The sequence below is a fragment of the Humulus lupulus genome, chromosome 7 (genome assembly GCF_963169125.1).
Source record: "Humulus lupulus chromosome 7, drHumLupu1.1, whole genome shotgun sequence".
NCBI classification, from domain to species: Eukaryota; Viridiplantae; Streptophyta; class Magnoliopsida; order Rosales; family Cannabaceae; genus Humulus; species Humulus lupulus.
The window spans coordinates 171,910,631-171,921,736 of record NC_084799.1 but is presented as its reverse complement, the minus strand read 5'-3'; positions in this window follow the sequence as shown (position 1 = coordinate 171,921,736).

Below are 11,106 nucleotides of genomic sequence, written 5' to 3'. Positions count from 1 at the left end.
CATTTTAGTCTTGATGAATACGTGTTCTAGTGTTTGTTTTTTAGCACTATTGCCATGATGAATACATGAGTTGTTATGATACCTTGATTAGATGCATGTTAGGTTTTTAATTAAAATATGGAAAACAAGAATATAGGTTGATGTATGTTTCGGCCTAACCTAGCTAGGGTGTATGGTTCACTTTATTTCCTTGAATTATGCTAATCATGTTTCTTGATTAGAGAATATGGTGTAAATTAGAGCATGAGAAGTATGATGTTTATATTGTTTATGTATTATTAGAAAAGCATGCTAGGGTTGTGATGATGATTTATGTGAGAAACATAAATTGAGATTTCATGAAATGGTTATGGTGTATAGGTTTCAGCCATGACATATTTTAGGCCCATGGTTCTTTTGTTTTTATTTATTTATTTACTCATAAGCATGAAAAGTTGTTGTAATATTACTGTAAAAAAATGAGCATGTTAGAATTTCTATTGATATAAAATAGAACCATATTGGGTTTTATGTTGATTATATGATAATGCTTTATGTCTTCAGAATAGATGAAGGTGTATGGCTGAATTAGGAAGCATAATAGTAATGTTTTAATTTAGTTTGTATTTTATTATGCATGTTGGTGTGTGTCTAGGCCAAGGAATTTTCCGAGTTTATGTTTTTAAAATGATCTAATTACTTGGTTGCATGCTAAGGGTAATATTAAAATGCATACAAAGGGTATAGAAACATGTTAGGTAATGGTTAAAAATGACTTTGAGTAATTTAAACTAAAATAATGCTTGCAGATTTTGTAGTTGATATTTTATGGTACCTAGTAAAATAAATTAAAGAGAGAACAATTTATGTCTTAAAATTCATATTTTAAAACTAATATAAGTAAAAGGTGAATTTCATACTTTAAAAATGTATTTTATTTAATAAAATAAATGCAAACTTTTTGTGTTTATAAATTGAGGAAAATTATTTTTAAAGAGTGTCTAGAAATTGGGTTATTGAAAATGTAAGTATTATTAGTCATTTTACCAAATTTTAGATAATTATAAATTAATGTGAATTGTTATGATCTAGAATTTTATTTTTAAGGATTAAATTATGCCACAATTTTTAGCAGTATTGTTTATTTAATTTTGGAAAATTATAAGAGTACTTTTACGAAATTAATTAATTTTGCCAAATTAATTACTTTATAAGAAATTATAAATGTTGTCACATTTTATTGATATTAAATTAATAAATGAGATTATTATTTGGTACAATTATAGCTAAACAACTAGTGTGAATGAAAATTTTATGATTTAAAGAAGTAATGTAGTAGTATCGATCAAGTTGGTAAATTATTTATGCTTGCTGAATTTTTATAAAATTGACAAGAAAATAAAGGAATAAAATTTACCAACTTCAAAGCGAGTTTCAAGAACCCTTCCACATATGCATGTTACATGCAAGTTCATTTTTACATTCAAATATATGTCATTTAATCAAATGCATGGTTCTTGTTTTGAAAATATTGAGGATTACTTAGTAGAATTGATACTATTCTTTTATGATTTTATGTAAAGTTGTAGTATGATTAAAGTTATTGTGCAATTTGTGCCACGTGTGCATGACCCATGCCCACATGGGGCATGTTTATGAGACATGTTTAGTTTTACTTGATATTAAGATGAGCATTGATTGACTTTTATAAGCTCGTTGTGAATCCATCTCACATTCTATAGCTTGGGCTGAGGTAAGGAAGTTATCTAAATTTCTATTTTGTTTCTCAATGGACTCTAGTTATGAGATATGTATGGATTTATTTGTGTTGCTTAACCTAGTGCGGCAGCATTATTAAAGGCAGCTGTATCTAAAGTCTGGACAAATAGGGGTGTCATGTTCTTATGTTGTATGTTTATGCTTATGATGCATAGAACCTTATGCTTATGATTATGATCTTATGTTGTACATTTATGCTTATGTTGCAAATAATCTCATGTTTATTGTTAAGACTTGTGTTATCATGGTTATGTCTTCATATGACTTATATTGATAATTTATATAAGAAAAGTATAAAAAGAATTTATGAGATATGTCTGTTGTCCGTGTTTTCACCAGTGGACACGTGACAGTTATTAGAGGAGTAATTAAGCTCATCAAGCTCTAATGAGGTTTCTGCAGCTCGCGTACAGCTCCTTGGAGTGTAAAATCCCCCTAGTACTATGATCTGGCTAGACGTGGATGTTCTGAGTGAGGCCACGCCCCGAGGTCTGTCCTCGAGGTGCGGATGTCTCCAAGCGAGGCCACGTCCTGTGGTCTGTTTCCAAGATGTGGATGTCTTCAAGTAAGGCCAGGCCCAAACGACCGTTTAGGTGGTCCTCTTGCTTTCTTCATTCACTAATCCCCCAATTCTACGATTCTTGTCCTTGGATCTGGAGTAGCTGCCAGATGTCAATCGCTGCAGTTGTGGCCCACCAGAAGATCGTCTGACAACTTTTGGTGAGCCTCGAGTAGTGGTGTCGAGTCGTACACTCGACAATCGATATTTCCCACAATGCTGCTTGACATGGGCGAACGTGCAGCCGTCTCTTGACACTGTCAGATTCATGTTCCCCATAAAATTGGTGGGTAACTTTTTGCAAATGGGCCCCGTGCAATCTGCCTAGGCCCATGGTCTTTATTAGTGCATCCCTGTGTAATTAGTTGGTATTTGACTCCCCAAATAATGGGGAATGTTTTATTAATTGTCTATTAATGACAATAATGACCCAGACCCCTATAAATAGGGTTGGGATATCTCATTGTAAAGGGTTAAGAACTTTGGCTAGTTAAGCATTGTAAACTCAGAGCAATATATACGCTGCTTGAGACTCCATTGAAGCTTGCTCAAACAAGCTTCAAACTCACTAATACCAAAGACTCGTGGACTATGACTCTTTTATAGCCTTAACCACGTAAAACATCTGTGTTATTTTCTTATATATTAAGTCAACTTCTTAGATTAGGTTGATAGCGAAAAGGCGGTCAACAATGTCGCTTATGCTTCTATATTGTGTTTCCTTCTTTGTTTGTACTTCCTTACTGAGCTTTTAGCTCACCCCTTAGTTTTTCCCCTTTTAGGTAGGCGTTAGGTTTTCTGATTGGCACGCACAGTGACGAAGCTAGAAATTGTACTCAGTGATGGCTTGAACAAAAAAATTAATTCACAATTAATATATTTTAATACTAAATTTATCTTTTCAAATATTCATATATATGTTCATTTAAAGAAAAAAAAACATTGTCATAAGAATAAACTAAAGTCTGCATTTACGAATATTCATGTTTTAAAATCATTGGATGATTACGTTATTGTCAAGATATAAAAAAAAAGTATATTTCAATATACATAAGTAAACAATATATTAAACTTCTATTTTATTTTACAATTGATTCTTCAAAATAATCATAGAAAATGATATTTTCTCTACTATAATAGTATCAATTTTAAAATTCCTCTAACCAAACTTTGTTTAATGCTCTTGATTGAATTCTACATTTTATCAATGGAAATGTCTTGAGGTAAGGTTTATAAAGAACTTTTAGTATGTATGCTTGTTGAACTTCATCACAATTTTTTTAGAATAATTTGAAATTAATGTTCTCAATTCTGGTCATTTTCAAAATATTGAGGATTTACGTTAAATACACATAGGTTAATTTTATAATTCATCATTCTTATAACTAGAAATTGATTAATCTTTTATATTTTTGCAATATCTTTTTACCATATTTTTCAAATTTTAATAATATGACAATATAAATAAATTTGATTATAATTTTAAAAGACAATAATTTATATATACATTTGCCTTAATCTAATTAATGGACTACTAATATGTTCTTAAGATGAGTATGAATTTGACAATTTAGAAAGTGAGGTCTCCTTATACTAAAAATATAAAGAGAGTCAATAATTAAATATTATATACATATTTATGGTTATGTTTTTTTTTAATATTTCAGTGTAGGCTTGAGCCTACACATAGTCAAGAGTGGCTCCGTCCCTGGGCATGCATGGTGATGTGGGGTGTTCCGTGGTCTAAGTATGTATGTCGTGGGGTGCGGATGAACAGAAAATGGTTTAGAAACACCAATGAACGTGTTATGAGTTTATTATGTTGATTATACTTTCAGTGGGAGTTTACTATTTTTATTTTAAAATTGCATGAAAGACTTTATATTTTTATTTTTAAAAATGGTCCCATAATGCATGTTTTAATAAGGCCCCGCTGAATCTTTTGAACAATTATGGTATTTTATTTTCTAAATATGTAGCGATTAGTATTCGTTTCCAAAAGATAATAGAATATGGCGTTTTACATTATATTCTATTGATTGTCAAATATTTTGACATCAATTGTGGCAGAGACCTTGAAGGTAGGTCTCACCTATATAAATATAGTGTTCTGGTCCTCAAGATCAATGCGCTTTCTCATACTCCATCTAAAGAGCTAGTGAGAGCTTGAAATTCGTTTACCCTCACTAATACTCTTTTCTTTTCTTTTTGCTGATCTAAAACTTTTAGATTGAGGTTATAAAAATCAATGGTTGGAGGAATAATTTATCGATCTGTTTTATTTTATGACAATCCTATACAGTTTATTCCACATATTAGGATTGGTAATGTGTTTAGATAAATTATATTACATTTGATATCAGAGGCAGGTTTACCTTGATATATATTATGCCATGATTTTTTTTTACACACATATTATTGGTGTATGATTATATGTATATATCATTCATATTGTCTATCCAAATTTTTTGAGTTTATTTTGCTTTAAATCTAGTTTTTCATATTAATAACATTAGAAATATTTAGTTCAATTTTCTAATGATTTAGTGCAAGAAAAACAAGTATGAAACTCAATGAAAATTTTTTGGAATTTTTTTTGGAATACTCGTTCATGGCCGAAGGTTTATAAGTTTTTTGGGTTTTTTTTTTATTCAAATTCGTTTTTCAATCTAAATAACATTAGACTTCATTTAGCTTTTGTTTTCTAATATTTTGATGCATCAAAAATGAGTTTTAAACTCTTGAAAACAACATTTCAAAACTATAGAACACGTTAAATGTCTGAAGCTATTTTTGTATTTAAAGTTTGATTTATAGTTGTTTTCTAAGCAAACAAACACCATGTATCTTTTAATTGACATGTTTCCAAGATATTTGGGTTAAGAATCCATTAAAATCGACGTCAAAAATGCATTTTCTGACTAAGTTTTGAAACCGGGTCGCGTGACCAATTTGTAGAAAAACCCGGCTCACTTAAGGTTAAAAAAAGGTGGAAAACGACAGAAAGCGAGGCAGAAATTTAAAAAAAGAAGAAGAAAAAATATGAAAAATTTAATTTTTCTCAAAATATTTTTTGAATTTAATTTTTTCTTGATTTCTATAATAATTTAGGCAATACATTTTAATTTTTAATTTTTCTTATTTTAATTATGCATATAATTTTGGTAATTTATATGTTATTTGGAAATTAATTAAATGTGCAAATTTTTTATTTGGTATATTTATTGCATGATTTATTCATTTTTTTTTATTGTGCATGCAATTATAATAATTGTACAAATTTTGGTATGTAATTACATTTAATATTTTACAATTAAGTTTTAGTATAATTATTTATTAATTTACCAAATATTGTGTAATTGATTTGTTGCTTTATTAAGTATTAATTTTTTAAATTAATTCTGCCATTTAATTATTTATGCAATTATTACATTTATTTTTAACATATATATGAATATAAATTATTGTACTAATTTTGTATGTTTATTTATGTTTTAATTCATGCAATATTTATTATTAGTACAATTATTTTTCAGATATTATATGTATAATTTTATGGTTTTAAATGTATGATATAGTTCTTGTTTAATGTAATACTTTGGTTTATCAATCTATTTAATATTACATTTTGTGATTAATTTTGATATTTTTTTTGATTCAAATACGAAAATAAAAACCATTTCATTTTAAAAAAAACTTATGATTATCCTTACACAACACAATTAAAAATCTATTATCTAGACTAAAATAACAAAATTTTATTACTGGATCTTTAATATGGCATTTATGGCTGTTTTTGATACATATTATAAGTGTAACAAAACGTTATGATTTATATAATATAACAAACTAAAAACACTATCAAAATAATCAATTATAACAGTTGAAAAGTATTATGCAAAAAGTTTAAGATTAAACTTCAAATTTATAACCAATTACTCTAACTAAACGTTATTATTTTAATATGATAGCAATAAAAAATGTGTTATTGAATACTTTAAGATAACATCGAACATAACATTAAAAAACTGTTAAAGAAAAGATGGGACTTTTAATAACAAGTGCTATGTTAGCGTTTTGAGAAGTGTTATGAATACTTTCGGGTAGCAGTTTTTAAGTGTTATGAATACTATTTTTTCTTGTAGTGACTGTATGTAGGCTGATAAACATTGTATCTAGTGGGCACTGCTCTATATCCTGTTGGAGCCGCACTGAATCCAACGGTCGACGTGGCACTAAAGCCAGCTAGCGGGACGCTGCCATACTTGGTTGGACAAGAGCGTATGGTGGATATTGGGTCCCCAAAGCCATGGGGCCAGGCGTCCTCAGAGTGAGAAATGTGACGGGCCCCTTTGTAATGACCCACTAATCTAGACTTTTGGACCATTAACGAAACTATACATACAATCCTTAATAGAACTTACATTTACGAAAATACCATAATTTTATTAAGTAACTTGTAAAAATAAGAGTTACTTACAAAATAAATACCAAGACGGATATGGGATCCCATTGTCTTTAAAAAAACAAAACATGATTTAAAATAAAAAGACATTACATAACTAGTGCGGAAAATACATGTAAAAGACATAAAACAAAAACTACATCCTCGAATCGAATAACGCTCGGCTCCTTGACTCCATTCACCATCGATACACAATCCCAAGCATCCACGAATCTTACCGCCTCTTAAGCTATTTTCCTGCACATAAAACAAAAAGGAATGAGCCTAATGCCCAGCAAGGAAAATCTAACACATAGTCATAAACATAAATTTCATAATAAACATAAAGACATATCATAATACTTATTACATACACTTATTATAATGGCCATTATTACTTGGGGTCCCATAGACTAAACAAGTCATATGCCCAAGGGATTAGTGGGGTCCTACTAGCTAAGTAGGTCATATGCCCATAACCCATTTGGGGTCTTGTTAGTCATATGGGTCATATGCCCAAGCCTACAACATACATATTCATAACATATTTATAACATATTTCATAACATAACACATAAGATAACATAAGCATAAACATATAAATTCTAGCCTATTTTCCTTACCAAAGTTACCGAGATATGTGGACTGAGTTGGGACTTTTGGAACACTCCTAAAATCATATATAAAGGGTGAGTAGATTTGAAGAAGAAGAAATGAAAGGAATGGAAAGACTAAACCTTTGAGAAACATACTTACCAAACTTATGTGCTCAAGAACTTAGATTCCCTAACCAAAATAAGAATGAGGTTAGAAGACTGAGTAGAAGACTAAGAGAAGGAAAACAACATAAAACAAATGAACTAGAGTTTTGGTTTACCTCAAGGACTTGTAAGACCAATCTACACCACAACCGAAATACTATAGAACCTTACTTCCCAAAGTGTTTGATAAGCTTATGATGTTTAAGCTTATGATTTCCCCACCCAAGTGTTTAACTCTCACACTCTCCTAGCACTTGCAGCTTCTGAACTTAGAGTAAAAGGTGAATAATGGCTGGGTACTAGGTCCTATTTATAGAGTTTGGGAATGAAGGAATCTTAATTTTACTTGAATAAAAATAATAGCTTTTTAGGTGAAAATAATTTGAATAATCGTTCAGCAGAGGCTGAAGACTCGTTCAAAAGATGCTGGATTTATGAAGAAATTGAATGGCTGAAAGGGAAAAGAATTCAAAAACATTTGAATATACACTGAAGGAGGCGATATATCGCCCCCTGTAGGCGATATATCGCCTGGGCCAGTATGCCCGAGGCGACCGTGCATCGTCTCGTGTTTTCCGTATCTACGTGCTGCGATATATCGCCCCCTATAGCTGCGATATATCGGCACACACTGATTAATTAAACATGAAATTACACATTTTTAGCTAAGTTTGAATGGAGTAAACAGCCTTGACTAAGCCCTCAACGTATTCAAAGCTGCTGACTGACCCTATAACATTCAAACTTTACCATTATTTAATTTAATCCTCAAAAATACTTAATCCTTAATCACCCATTCGTAACATGTGCTTAAAATCCTATTGGTTGATATCTAAACCTAATAGTATAACAAATATTATCCTTAATATCAGTCATATAATCAAACCTTAGGTTAAAATTAATATTCTTAAACTATAGGTTAAACTTAGAAAGTCTATAAGTACTACTATGAGTGTCCAAATAATTCCCGGTCTGAACCAAAAATCCACAGTAACAAAGATAATACTATACATACTATAACACTACTAAATAATTAGCTAAGTAAAGTTCTTGGACTCTACACCCTTGAATGCTCCAATCTGAGCGTCTTCCTAGCTGATGTATTCCTGTGCTCGACGGATGAAGTCATCGAGCCATCGGCACCCTCTCTGCTGGAGGTCATCCCACAACGGGGACCTTGCATGGATGCTGGCCTGTAAGGCCATTAGTTGTTGGCTGTCGTCAACCCTCTTGGTCCTCGCAACTTCCTCCTTGAAGCATTTGATGTAAGCTTTGAGGGTCTCGAAGGGTCCTTGTTTTATGTTGGCCAAAGCATTGACCTCAAATCTCACCTTCCGAGCTGCTATGAATTGTCTTCGGAATGAAGACGATAGTTGATGCCATAAATGAGTGGATCCCAGCCTGTGTTTTTGAACCATTTGTCTGCTGGTCCTATCAAGGTTATCGGGAACACATGACACTTGGCATCTTCGGAGACGCGATGCACCGGCATCAACCTATTGAACTTCGAGAGATGGTCGGTGGGATCCGTGTTGTGATCATAAGACGTGATGGCAGACATCTTGAATCCCTGTGGCAAAGGGGCTTCCACAATGTGGGAAGCACACGACTCCCCATCCTCATCCTTCAAGTTGGAGTCATGGCCCTGTCGTCGGGCCATTCGGAGCATGATCATCTTCAAGCTCTCTATCTCCGTGCGGAGTGGGTCGCAGTATTGGTTGGCACTTTGTGTTGGGTTATTTCTCTTCCGGGCATTAAGATTGTCCTTGAGGTCCGATTGACCTTTCTTCGTAGGTCCACACCCGTGGGCCTTGCTGCACCGACGAGTGTTCAGGTCATCTTGTAGGTCAGTCTGACCTTGGAATGAACCACTGTCCTCAGGCTATTCTACTTTCATTTCCCCGTTGGACTCAATATTCTCATTGTTAACCAAGATGCTGATGTCACATCCTCAGTTATCGAAGGTGTTTCATTTACTGTTTCCCTGACCATGGCTCCTGAGTGATGGCGAGGTGCTGGGCGGACACCACCTCCATGCCTCACGTGATCCGCATTGGGGCACCTAGGCTCCACGGACGTTGATGACATGGTGGTTTACTCGAGCATCTGGGCCTTTATCCCCATTAGCTGGCCTCGGGGCGTGATTGTCTTCGGGGGTCCGACGAGCCTTCTTTGTCTTAGGAGATGGTTTATTGTTGATCTTACCTTTGCCACGGTCTTGTGGCATAGGTGGGGTTCCAACTCCAGCTGGGTGCATGGGGGGCACGCTAGCTGGCGGATCTCGCACCAGCTCAGCTGGGTGCTCGGGAGGCACACCAGCTGGGTTAACATGTAGCATTCTGGATAGGTGCACAGGTAGCACACCAGCTAGCTACCTAGATGGTACTTCACCATGGAGGTCCACTCGTAGCCCTCATGGTGTTAACCATCTCCTGCAGGGAAATGTGTTACCTTCTTGGGTGTTGATCTTCTGCTGCTGAGTGGCCACCTGGTCACGGAGTGCCACCACTTCTGGTGTCTCCTCCACGTCCATGGGTTTAGGATATTCCTCCTCATAATACTTGTTGTCACCTCCATCGTATTCGACGTTTTCATCGTAGTCTTCCGCCATCTCAGGGCGGTCTTGCGGTTGTAGATGACTAGTTTCTCCTCCCTTAACTACGACGAGAGGTGCTGCATCATCTGGTGCATTTCTTTGAGTGGTCACCATGACTATGTTCTTCAAGCTTCCTTCAAGCTCTCAACGAAAGCACCAAAATGTTGACTACATTTTTCGCTATCAACTTAATCCAAAAGATTAAAGGAAATACTGGGAAATAACACAAGGATTTTATGTGGTTCAGGCTATGAAAGAGCCTTAGTCCATGAGTCTCTATAATTTAGTGAGTTTGAAGCTCGTTTTAGAAAGCTTCAATGGTGGTTCTCAGGCAGCGTATATATTGCACTGAGCTACATAGTTTCTCCCTATAAAAACTGAAGCCTTTACAATGAAATACCCCATCCCTATTTATAGAGGTTGGATTCATTAATGTTAATAATCTATCATTAATACAAAACTCCCCCATCCTGAGGTGTTAATGCTGAATTAATACAAAAAGGATTACACTAAATAGAGACTACGACCTAGGCGGATTGCACAGGGCCCATTGCATAAAGTCACGTACCAGCTTTATGGGGAACATATCTCTGATTGTTAGGGTGTGGTGCACATTTGCCCGTGTCATGCAGCGTTGTGGGAAATGTCGATTGTCGAGTGTACGAACTCAACACCACTAATAGAGGCCTACCAAAAGTTGTCAGACGATCTTTTGGTGGCCCACACTCACAGTGACTAACACCTGGCAGCTATCCCAGGTCTGAGGGCCAGAATCCTGGACCTGGGAGATGAGCAAGTTAAGAGAGCTCCTCGAGATGTGGCCTCACTTGGAGATATCCAGGACTTGTCTGACTTGGGCTTCTTGGAGGGGTTCACACTCCGAGAACCTCAAGATTTATCTTGTCACTAATCACTCTTAATTGCCACGTGTCAGATGGTGAAAATATGGACAACAACATGGTTTCATCAAGCCTCTATTCTTTAGATT